Consider the following 13,210-nt stretch of genomic DNA (forward strand, 5'->3'; position numbering starts at 1 on the left):
AAACAATGAATAAAAACATAAGACATGGGTTCATTCCAGGTTATACTCATGTTTCATTTCAGAAGTGAGAGAACAGCAGGCTCTTTTCTTCAGAAATTACTGCCTAATAGTCAGAAGGCAACCCCAACACAATGCATGTGCGGTCACTTCCCCACAAAAAAACCCAGAGCCATTTGTTATTAGAGTTGCTGTGTAGGCCACCCAATCTGGTGGAACAACACACTTCAGCAATTTCAAAGCACAGTTAAATGCTGATGTCTCCAGGGCTTTGAGTACTGCAAACAAAGCCAGCCAGCAAGCCACAGAAACTTCCCCTGAAGTGTGATATAGGATCATAAATACACGGTGATGGCTATTAGGCTCATAAGTTGTAGTCAGAAGATCTTATAATCAAAAGTGCTCAGGGTTGTACTGCTAGAAACAAAAGAACTGTGAAAGGAAAAAAAATGAAATAGCCAGAAATGGACATTACTGATTGACTAATTGAGAGTCTTACGAAGACTTTTAGCAATTCTCAGGGAAAAAACAGGATGTAAATTACATTGTGATTGTGAAAAGAATAGATTTTTATAATATTTAAGTGAATGCCATTTTTTTAATACATTAGCTTCTGACACCATGTATTCGGTGACAGGCAGATTAGGGTCTAGCTCTGGTAAAAAGCAAACAACAAAAAGGGTAACAAAGCTATTCCCTCCTTCCTACAGGTTAAAAGGAAGTTTTCATTTTGATGGTCATTAGAAAATTTTCCTCTGTTGGACCACAAATCTAACAATAGTGATATTTTCAGGCCAATGGAACAATCCTATCAAATGTCTCAAAATCCCTAGCAAGTTTTCAAGGTCTAATTTGCAAGAGTAAAGGTCTAGAGAAGGATGCTCACTCAAAACTCTCCAAGAGATGAAACACTGTAAAAAACTCTTTGATAGCCTCCATTTCTATGGTGATACCTCACTTTTTGTTTGTTTGGGTTTTTTTTTAATACTTGCCAAAACTAAATGGGAAAAATCAAAGAAAAGAGAATATCTTCAAATGAGAGCAAAAGGATTGGGCAAACACTCAGAAAGAAAACATGGACTCATTTGTTGCAGCTTTCATGCATAATCTATGCTCTGATGGACAAAATAGCCACCCTGCGAGAGTGACAACTGTGAGAGTGAAACTTTCTTTGAAGTAATTTTTTTTTTCAACAGACTTAACTCATCTGCATATATACATTTTCAGAGCTTACTCTGAAAAAAGTGGGCAAATGACTGCTCAGCACTGTTGCTACTTTTCTAATTTAAGATGGTCTTTGGAACTTACAATTATGTGAACAGAAACTCTAGTACATAATATTTTAACTCCCTTTGTGCCTGATATTTGAGTTGGCTCAAGATGTGGCTAAAAAAAGATGTAAGCAGATAACCATTTCATCAAAATATTTTTGTTATAAACACATTGTAAACTTAGAAATCAGCTAAACTCCTTAATGCAACACTACACTAACCAGACCATTGGTACAAATGTTATTAGTACTCCAACTTCATTTCTCTAATGCCACTCACTATCAGTGTCCAACCGTGCAGTGGAGACCAAAATTCCTTAGCAAATCTGTCAGTCTTTGAACGTTACGTACCTCTTGGGTGGCATTTTCTAGGCACATTACAACTATCGATGTCAGCATTCCTGTCTTAGAACATGGAAACTCAGGTGAAGAGAAGTGCCCAAATAACAGAGCTAGGGACCAATCCAAAGCAATCTACATGCTGAACGGCATTTTAGCCAGTGTAGCGCCTTTTCCTAATGATACCCACCACAGACACTTTTGAATAGCAGTTTGATTCACCCAACAGTATCCTCAACAAAGGGGTGATATGCAAGGTCTGAAGTCATGCAGTTTATACGGCATGCAATACTGACACACCACATAAAACTACCGGCGTTCTCCAGGTACTTAAAGCAGTATGTGGATTTCTTGGAATACATGAGCTTATAGATGCTGATTCTTCTACATGCCTACTGCAAACCACAGAATTTATTCGAGGGTGGCTGAGCTTGCCAATATCTCCATATTAAAAAAACCAAACCCAACCAGTGGATGAATACTAACACAACTTTACTAATAGAAGCCAGCCACAATACAAAATAATAAATTGAATATATTTGCATAAGTGACAACTCAAACCACACAAGTTTCTGTGAAGATTCGTGTGACTGAACTTAATTTCAGTCACCTCATTCTTAGATGTTTTTCTAATCACTTCATTTTGCTTTGTTTTGTAACCCCTACAATTACCATGAGCTTTTCAAGGAAGGCAATTTTTGCCAACCAGTTAAATGCAGGACTCAGGAAAGATCTTTATATACAATCTGTCTGATCTAGCTCGTCACCTGAGAGGATAAACAGGATTTACGCTGGTCTGTAGGCATTAACTCTGTGAGCTTGAAAATCCTACCTGTTCTCAGCGTGATTGCCTGCCCAACTCCACTGTATTACTTTTTCAGGGTTCCATAAAGGTAGGGATATTTGGGTTTGGTTTGGGGTTTTTATAAAGTCCTGGATAAAACTGAAATTATTTTCCCCACACTTCTCTCAGCAAAATTAACATGAAAGTATTTTTTGACTTGCAAAGTAGCTAGTTTAATTCCAGCTGAAATGCTTTCCTTTTCAAAGTTTTCCTGTTCTAGAAGGTTTAAATGCTACAATTTAAAAAGTGTTACATTCAAAAAAATCGAAAAAAAAAAACCAACCCCAAACCAAACCACACCAAATAAAAAAGCTGGCAATGAAACCCTGGAAGTTTAAATCTAGAAAATGTTCAAATTAAGCCTTTCACTTTTCCATAGATTTTGTCTTTCATTTTTCAGACAAAACAATACAATATGGTATATAAGCCCCATACTATATAGTCACTGACACTTGAATAACTTTACTTTTTGGGCAAGCATACTCCTTGGAAAATTTAACTCATTTGTAATGAATATTTTTATTTTTTTTTTTAGTAAAAAAGAATTACTCAGGATGTTATTTACACTACTTTTCTCAGAGAAACTTCCAGTATTAAATTAATTCCAGGAAATTTGATGCTTTGATCTCCAGCGTGATTATTCTGGGTTAATATTTAGTGTATTTCATAAATTAATGAGACATGAATGATGTTTCTGTGAAAAGCTGCAATTTTGAAGCACACATTCAAAGAAAGCGTGAAGTCAATGTTTTCTATTCTTCTATGCCCCTGTTTGACTTTTCCCCAGTTTAAAATAGAACTGCAGAGTGTTTAAGAGAAGTTTCATTCTGAGCCTTGAAGTCTAATGAATAATTGCTAGCCATTTGCTTAAACAAATTGTTTTCACACCAGTTGACTGGTGTATTTTATACATTTTCAGACATAAACAGAGAGTTAGGACCCCAGGGAATACCCATTCTCAGTAGCAGTTAGCCACCTATCTTCAAAAATATTTTAAATCCTTAATGATATTAATCTGAAATTAAAAATTAAAGATTTCACAAAGCTTCCGTCTAGGGAAGGAAAGGGTTTCTAACTTGAGGGTCTTGTATGAAAAGTGTGACCATGCTTTCCCAAATCTGTCCTCAGATTTTTGCTCAGAAACTGCAAAAACATTTAAAATAATGTTCAAACCATGTATGTCACAACATGCTTGTAAGATGACAGCACTTAGGCTGCATCTGTCAGCCTTACCAAGACATCCATGTGGGAGATAAGACTGCCATTTTCAACACTGCAAGAATCTGGTTTGGAAGCCAAAGCATTAGAATTTAGCCAGCTGCTATTTGAAGGTGAATATGTTTGCCATTTAGAGGGAAAGGTTGAGAAATGGTGCCCACCAGAAAAGAGTACGGCCCTCAAGGTAGGTAGATGGCTGACAGCTTTGCTAGAGAGGCATTGTGGACCTGGTGTACACACACCAGCAGGGTGGAGCCAGCGAGTTAGCAAATGCTCAGCCAAGGGACCTGCTGCCCCTCGTCTACTTCCCACAGTTGTTAGTCACGAATGCCCCATGGAGAAAGGATTGCTCAGTTCTTGCTTACCCCAAAAGGAGTGCAGAAGTGCTGAATTTGAGAAAGGATGCTCAAATTCAGGAACTACTATAGTGAAAGATCACTCTCTCTCTCTGCTTATCCGAAAGGGGTGTTTCAACTACAGATTTGCTTGATTTATGACATCACACCATACATTCATTATCCATTAATTTACTATTATGTGGGTGGAAAAAAGTTGAGAGGAATAACAACAACAATAACAAAAAAAAAAGTAAATTCTGAACAGTTCTGAACAAGCTCCATATAAACATGCTAACTTAAGGGAGACAAGATACTTGAACTAAAAATACATCTTCAACCCTTAAAAAGCTCCCTTACAAGTATTTTACCAAATCATTCATTATAATGTTTCTATAGTCCACTGATCACTATGGACTATTGCACTAGTTCTAGCAACAGAGGGAATAAATAAACTGTACATCAAACCAGTTGTGAAAATTGGAGGAGTTACACAAACTAAACAAATAAAATTAAACCAATTTTAGTTGTCTTGTGTAAGGTTACAAGGTGAAGAGTATGAGCTACAAAACAAAAGCTGCTCCCCATGGTAGCTGATACCTGCATGTCAAAAAGCCTGTTCAAATTAAAAACTACAAGACCTGGAGGTTTACCTAGAAACACTGAAATAATTTTCGAGCCTCTTCTTGAAAATCAGCACTGTTCCGTTGGGAGCTACGTTCTTTGGAAGACCTTCTGTCCTTTATTAAGCCACAGGTGTAAGTAAAATTGAAGAGGCTCTCTCAAGAGAAGCTTAAAAATTATATTATACTGGATGACATCAGTAATTCAGATGACAGCATAAAATCTTAATTTATTCAGAAAATTACATTTTATTTAGTCTAGCTCTGCAATTTGAAAATTTACCAGAGAGACATCAATACAAATTTCTTGCAAAGAAAAGGTATAAGCATCTGACATTTCTGTGTGGTGCCAACAAACGGCTTTCAGTATTCACACAGGATTTTGCAGGCAGCAATGTGTTTGAAAACACGGAAGTCCTATATAATGAAATGCCCATTCATTTTTCATGTTACACTGTTCTGCCCATTCTTTCCTCCCCTCATATATCATGCTTTTAATAACACAAGTTTTTTTGCCACTGCTCCATTAGCTCAGTATCCTTTTTCAAACTGTTGTCAACTTGTTATTTTTCAGCAGTTGACAACCTGCCTATGAAGTGTTGTACCTGGAGGAATATAGCTCACCAGATTCCTACAGAGATTATACAGAATAATTGTGCAATGTATTATTAAACTATTAGAAATTCTATATGAATAACAATGGAAACAACGGACTGGTGTTTTATTTGTTCTCCTCAATAAAGCCTGTCAGAAAACATCAACAAATATTCACTGAAAAATCTCGTTCCATTACAATAATGACATATTGTAAGATCATTTCAATTTCATCATAATAGATTTGAAAATACTAAAGAATCTTCCAATACTTAAGCCATGTTAAAGTTTTTTTAATTTCTGATCCAATTATTATTAAATTATTTTATATTATGCATATACTATAGATAAATTAAAATTTAAGTAGGACAAAATTATTTTTTATAGAAAGACCTCAAGTCTTAAAATACTTCCCCCCCAAGAAATTGCTTTAAAAATCTGAAATATTCTTAAATATTCTACCTTGATTTTGAAATTAGCCTTTAAAAATTTATAGATATTATTTTTTTCTCATTATTGGAATAGGTATCTTTATCATAGGCCAAAATCTTTGGCTGTACTGAATGTGTGACAGTGAGAAGAATGGACTATACTATAATGTAAAACAAACAAACAAAAAAAGACAGCCAGCTAAAGCGAAGTGAGCTTAACTATGTTATGTCGCAGATGTTGTCAAACAACTGTGTATAAATGACATGTCCCCAGTAAAAATACCCAGATTTCACTTCACTCTATATTACTGTTAAGATATCCTGTGTGTGGATTTTCCATGGATCAGGGAGTCTGGAGTCCCACATTGTTTAGCTACACAGTCTCACTGTGCATCTTACCTGTGCCTTGCAATGTGGGTTTTTTTGTTTGTTCTTTTTTTGGGTGGTTTTTTTTTTTTTTGGGGGGGGGGGGTGTCAAGTAAGCACAATTGCTTAAACAATATTTGGAAGACTGAACTAGAATTGTTCAATGAGAATTAGAACCAGAGCAGAGGAACATTTTAGAAGTGTAACAAATTGTAGGAATAATTTATTCGTTCAGCACAAAACCTAAATGACTGTGGATGATAAAAGTGTCTAACCCTTTATTGACTTTAAATTTGAGATTTTATGAGAATACTTAGTATATACAGAGTACTGGGAACATTTTGTTGTCTTCCTGTCTAAAGCTTTTAACTATACAATTTTCTACACAGCCAGCACCGAGTAGGGATAAATTTTCCTAACATAACATCCTCTCTCTAACCACAGTACAACTTCTGTGCCTGTTCCCCAGTACAAGGCACAGCTAGAATTTCTGAGAAAAAAAAATAAAATGTATTATATCAAGACTGTTAATGGATATGACTACCTCGATTACTGTTTCTGAAAATGCAAATAATATTGTTTCTGTAATTCCCAATATTTAGAACTATATGCTGTGGATTTTTTACTTGCCTTCATGTAGAGGGCACGTTATGAAGAGATGCTAGTGATGGGAGCTGCAGCTGGTGCTTCAGAGGGGATTGCTAGGGTTGCTGTGAAGCCACCTATGTTGAAAACTTTTAGCAGGGTACAATGTGTCTTCCACAAGACAAGAAGAAACACACTCCCTGTCCTGCACTTCTCTCTTCTCTAGTTCAGATTCAGGTGAAACCAAAAACTTGATTCCCAGTTTCTGTGCAGTAAGGAATAGAGACACAGACACCCAGGAGTACCAGCAGCAGGACCTGAGGTGGGTTTTGAGGACACAGGTGGATTCAAGCTCCAGGGCCAGCTCCAAATCTTCCAAGCAAGTGACTATGCAGAGCATCCACCTGGTTCTGCTGGATCAAATGCTTCTTCTGTCACCTGTGACCTGACCAGAACTCTTAACTGCCATCAAAAAAACCATTTGAAAAGGTTCTCTTTTTTTTTTTTTTTTATTTTACTTTGTGAAAGCCACACCTTTATGAAAAGGTTTAGAGTTTAAAATGAAAAGCAAAATACTGTCAGCCAAAGCACCTTCTCTGATGAATTTCCATATTCCCCTGAGAAACAAACTTACTTTAAAAAAAAATTCTAAGCAGTTATAATGTCTTTTCCAATCACAGTTCCAGTTACTCAAGTGAACTCAGGAGGGCTACTGAGGAAATCAGTTACTTGGAGCTTTTTTTCTTTTTTTTTGGAAGGAATCATACCAGATAACTGCAGGTTTCCCTTATGGGAAATGTGTTTTCTCTCTTTCCAGAATTCTCTGTTTCCTTTTTTAATTCTCTTTGTTGAATGGTAAAAGAAAAATGTTTTTTAAAAAGCAGAGTACTGCGCCAGCCCTAGATAGCTGGCTGCGCACTGCCACAGGAGCGTGGCTGTACGACTGCCTAAGCTTTCTGCTCTACTGCTGCTATTTTAATACCACAACTTATCATCGCACTCCAGCAGGGTGACCCAGCTGGGAGATTTCAAGTGACTTACAAGCAAAAGATCATCTTTATGTTTTGCAGCTTCCTTCTGAACTAACTGATTGTAAGCCTTCTGAAAATAGAGCTGATATATTTATTTAATTTTATTTTTTTTTTAGTCATGAAAGTTTCTAAACTCCAAAAAATCATACATTTTTGGAGAAAGCGGGACCACATGACCTAGCGGGAGAGACGGAGGGAAGGAGACTGGTATAGCCAGGAGAGGAGAAGGCTCCAGGAAGACCAGAGCCAGTCTTTTCCCTGAGCTGTATGGTGTGAGAATGAGGAACAACAGCTATAATCTGAATGAGGGGAGGTTCCAAAAGGACATCATAAAAAAATCACTCTTCGTGCAGTTCAGCACTGGAACAGGTTTGATGGCAAGGCTGTGGAATCACTACCCCTGAAGGTGCTTTAGACTTGACAGTCCCAAGTACCATGGTCTGAATTCAGTGCTGACACTGCTTTGAGCAGAACATGTACCACAGGCTCCACAAGGTCTTCCCAGCCTGAGCAGATCCATGATTCTGTCAGTACTGGTATAATGGGAAACAATCTAACTTCTTCAGACTGCAGACACCCCCCCCCCCCCCCCCCCCCAAATTAGTAAAAAACTTTGCTTTGCTTCTGAACTTATAAAAGATGCAGCCACTTAGTCCTGATTAAGAGATTGTTGGCTTTGCAGGGACTTTAAATGTTTCTACAGATATTTTGAAATGTCATGAATTTTGAAGGAGGCAAGGCTTAAAACTGGATTTGTATGGAGTAGCTTGCCTGCCTGTTAGCAGAACCTACCCCTTAGTTTCTGAGTATCTTGGATTTCATTTTTTCTTAAGAAGTAATTTTTCACCCATCTAATTGTATGAAAAAAACGTGGGGAAGTGAAACTAATCGAATGACCTTTGCTGACTTCAACTTGTGGTTGAAGCCCTAATTAAGGGAATAGTACACAGACACACACTATTCCCCTTTTGTTCCTACTGGAGCTCTGTTCATTTATAAGAAAAATCTTACCACTTTATTGTCATGCCCACACACATAATAAAATACAGTCCCAAAGATCTTACAAGCCAAACATAAGAAGGAAGTCAACTGCTCTTACACTGCAGGAAACTAACAGGCATCCTGCATTATAAAGCAATAAGAGAACAGGGCTTCTGTGATGTCCCAGCCCACGTTCACTCAAATAAAAGCAATCAAAACCACCAGCGCTGGCGAGCTGTGTATATCCCCAGTCACGGGTGTGCTATTCTTGTCTTTAAATAATAGTTACAGAACTACAACTAAATATGGTGCTAAAGTCACAGTCTCTGCTACACGAGTGCTCTTTCAGTAAGCATTTTGTGTTCGTCAGAGCCACAGGACAGAACCATACAATCCCATTCCTGAACTGATACACTGAAAGGTGATTGGTGTTACAAGACATTTTGTTATTTTTTACTACAAACAAATCCTCCATGATTTATTTATTTTTTACAGCATAGCACAAAGAATAAGAAAATAAGAACATACAGAAATGCATGAAGTAACTAGTTAGTCCTTCATTTAGAAATAGCTGATTAATCATGTGCCTTAAAAATATAATAAAATTCCTGTGGTTTAGAACTACATTTGCCAGAGGACCCTCTTTACAGGGAGCTTGTTGGAGGCAAGAACTGACTGGTAGGTGGGGCTGGCAGGTTTAAGCACTTTAATACCAGGTTGTCAGAAGGGGAAAAAAAAGTACTATGTCACAATTTTCAGAGGTCAAAATTTAGACTGTTTTTAAAGCTGTCAGTTATCATCCTGTTTTTGATGCAGCATGCTGGGTTCTGGGTTCTCAAATTTATCTCTACTGGTTTTACATAAATGCTTTTAAAATAGAAGTTATCAGTGCATGAAGGACACAATCCCACTGACTTCTAGTTACCTGGAAGTACAAGGCTGGTTAAGCATAAACTTGGAACTTTCTTAGAATTACAGGAGGCAAGAAGGAAGAAGCAAGTGAAGTACAGATGTGTTCTCAAAGATACCCACTGAGTCATCAAGAAAATGGAATTTACCTCTTGTAAATAAACCACCAAATGCTACTACTGTGCAAGAACACAGCCTCATTGATATCACTGTTAATGTAAGCTAAGGATTCAGACAGCTGTGCTAAAAAGCATCGTAAAAAAATGATTTCACAGCCCTCTCACTGAAATGTGCAAGTTCCAAGGAGTAAAAATGATGTAATTTGTGATGCAGACCAGTAATTACAACTCCAGTGGTCTACCACTCTAATAAATACAAAGGGCCAAGCAGTGCTAACCTGGACGTACTCATTCAATTCCTCCTATCACCCCAATCCACTGCATACAGGTCTGAGATCAATACTAACAAAACTGTCGCTGTGGTATCAGGTTCAGTTCTGCTGACGTACTATTATATCTTAATTTTCCTGGACACAAAATCCAACATAATTAGACATACTCTGGAGAAAATGTTTCATTTATTCCCTTACTGTCATTAGTATTGAGATCAAGGTGGGAAACAAAGAACAGTAACCTGCACAGCAGTGCAGTAAACATTTTACCATGGTTGCCTGCTAGCAATGCCATTTATTATTGTTTGAGAAGGCTCAAGCCAGTTCACACCAGTAAACAAAACATTTCAGCCAACCTGAAAGTGATACTTCTCCAGAGGTTTCACAAAAAAAAACCCACCCGACTGTTTGAATTCAACAATTCCTGTGTTTATTTTCCATATTGCTATACAGACCTATGCATTCATTCATAATTATTAATGAACTATTAAGCATTTAATATAAAACACTGATCATTAACCATACTTACCATTAATAACTCAAAACCATAATAAAAATTGCAAGAAATCCACCACCAGTTGATATCAGCCTTTATATTTTCTTGTTCTTACCATTTTAAATGACATGAATCACTTTTCCTAAAATGCTTTGTATTACATCAAGAAAAAGTATTTTAAATAATGTATTTGGAAAGCGGTACCAAAAAGATTTTGATTTATACTGGAGACGATGCCCATTTTTCTGAAGAAAATGACAGAACACCTCTAGTGAATCTAATAAAAGATTATTATGAATGACTGCTAGACCAAAAAGCTTGGTTTTAATGCTACAGTCTAAAGGCAGGTTTAACCTGATAGTAAAAGACTTTAGTTTCTAATTTTTGTATTATTTCTGAACCCCAGAAAAAGTGCCCTTTCTGCAGGGATAGCTGAACACCTTAAAGGTAAAACCTTCCTTGGCACAGGCCTAAGCAAATTATGGTCATCTTCACAACACAAATAAAAAAAAAACAAAAAACAACCAAAACAAAGCAGATAGTCTGATTTAGCCCACTTCACCAAAACATATTTCTCATTTTGTTATATATATATACATATGTTTCAGCTTTTCCCCATTCCCTGTTCCTCCAAACAGATGTACAGGAAACACAACAAAGATTTTATTCATGATCAATTCTTGTGTGGTTTATGCATGTGCATTCTGTAATAGATATGCAATTTGGGGCTTGAATGAGCCTATCTTTTAATTTTATGGAAACCAGAAGTTTCCAGTATAGGTACAGACTGGGGGTGGTATGTTAGAGATTACAAATGAAAATAGCTTGCCTTTCTCAATCAACTTTTGTTAATTCCCTGGGAGTGTTTCAGAAGGCTCCCCTAGGCTACTCTAACACAGCAATCTATGTTCTTGCTTAATTTTGCCTATTAAATGCAAATAAAACAATTGAACTGTCTTTGTAAAAGGACAGATAAACATCTAAGTATTTGAAGGATCGTGGAAACTAACTAATCATGGAAAGTAACACGGACTTTAAAATACATCAGAGTGCCTGAGTCCCGACAGTACCAGCTCTACTGTTCTGATTAGACTTTAAATGGAAAAATCCGTAGGATGAGGAGGGGACTTCACTGTATACTCCATACTGTGACCATGTGAAGGTAAAATAAAGCAGAATGCCAAGCACAGCTCTGTAGACTAAACAGGCAAGATCCTCAAAATCCTAGGCTGCCCAAATCTCTAAACAAGAAGATAGAAGCAGTAGGTTACAGGCAAACCCATGATGGCCTGTGAACAGGTGGCCACAGTGGCTATCCTCAGCACGTCCCTGCCCCACCACCGGTATGCATTGGTCTTCAGTCCCTTCAGTGCTACACAGCAGAAGAAAGGTTTTAGACCTGCACAGTTAATAACACCCAACCAAGTACAGAAGCATTCCTTGACTGGTTTGTTGCATCAAAGCCAACAGATTTTTGGGAGTGACCTGGGACCAGAGGACTGCTACTTAGATCGCCACAGACAGATGCCAAAGCCCCATTATTCTAACAGCCTCTCTCATTAAATAAAATCACAATATTTTGTGACTGGAAAGAATTCTGATGACAAAAATCAATCAACTCTTCAAGGTCTGCATTAGAGCTACTGTCACTCTCAGTCTTGCCCTTCATATTTTGAAAGAGCCTTTACTCTAGATTTCCCTAAACATCCTGGTGTGAGACACCGAGCTAAATCACCTGCACTGTCTTCTCAAATGGCATTGGCAGCTTTCAGAGTGTACTTAAGAGAACACAATCCATCAATCGCTGTTGTCTAAAAACATCAATTAACATAAGAACAACAACATTAAACGTTAGGTGCTACAGTGAGTTTTTTTTTTCATTGAAAGCAGAGAATTGCTAGTAGCAACCTAGTTTTTTTTCTTACTCTAAATAAATAAAGCTGGAATGAAGTAAATTCATGATTTGCATGACAGTGGACTAAGTGAAAAAAAAATCAATCATTCTCACAGGATTAAGTAGAGCTTCAAGTTGACCAAGGTTGCTTACCTTTGAGAATAAACTATTCTTTACAAGAGAAAATCTCAAAGACTTTGAACAAGCAAGTCGCTTTCAACTAAATGAAAGCAAGGTTTACATTTTATTGGATTTATGTTTGCTATCTAATGTGGTAACAATGAAGCATAGCTAAACATTTGAATGAAATTAAATAGAAGGCATCTTTGATTTGCAGAAAGTCAAATCAAGTGCAATTTTGCTTTGAGCTACAGGTATAATGTGGAGTGGATGCCCTCAGAAAGTCTCTTTAAAAAGTTTCAAATTACATTGTTCTTGGTTAACTGTAGATTTCTGCTTTTGAGGTTTGGGGTTATTCTGTTTTGAATATATGACATCAAAATAACCGAGAGCAACAGCATTTCCCCACTGCCAAAATTCTTCCAAATATTTGAAACACTAGAAGTACTCCTGATGAAAACAGCAGCCATGACAAATGCCAAGTGTCAGCAGTACTGCAAAGCATATCATATTCCTACCATTTTCTTAAACATATGCATAGATACATGCCTGTACGTGCAAGTATGGACCCATGTAAATGAAGAATGTATCTGGGCCAAGAATAATCTAAGCCTTTAATTCTATAGTAGCAAATTTTTTTTAGTTTTATAAAACATCTTGCCCACTTCCATCTATTTGTAAACTTTAGAACTCAGTCATTAGAGGACTTCTCTTCTTCACGTCAACATTCTGCAGCTGACAGCACAAACCCAGAATATTCCACCCAGCTTCCTGACCAGCAATCAT

This window comes from Falco cherrug, chromosome 8 (genome assembly GCF_023634085.1).
Source record: "Falco cherrug isolate bFalChe1 chromosome 8, bFalChe1.pri, whole genome shotgun sequence".
NCBI lineage: Eukaryota > Metazoa > Chordata > Aves > Falconiformes > Falconidae > Falco > Falco cherrug.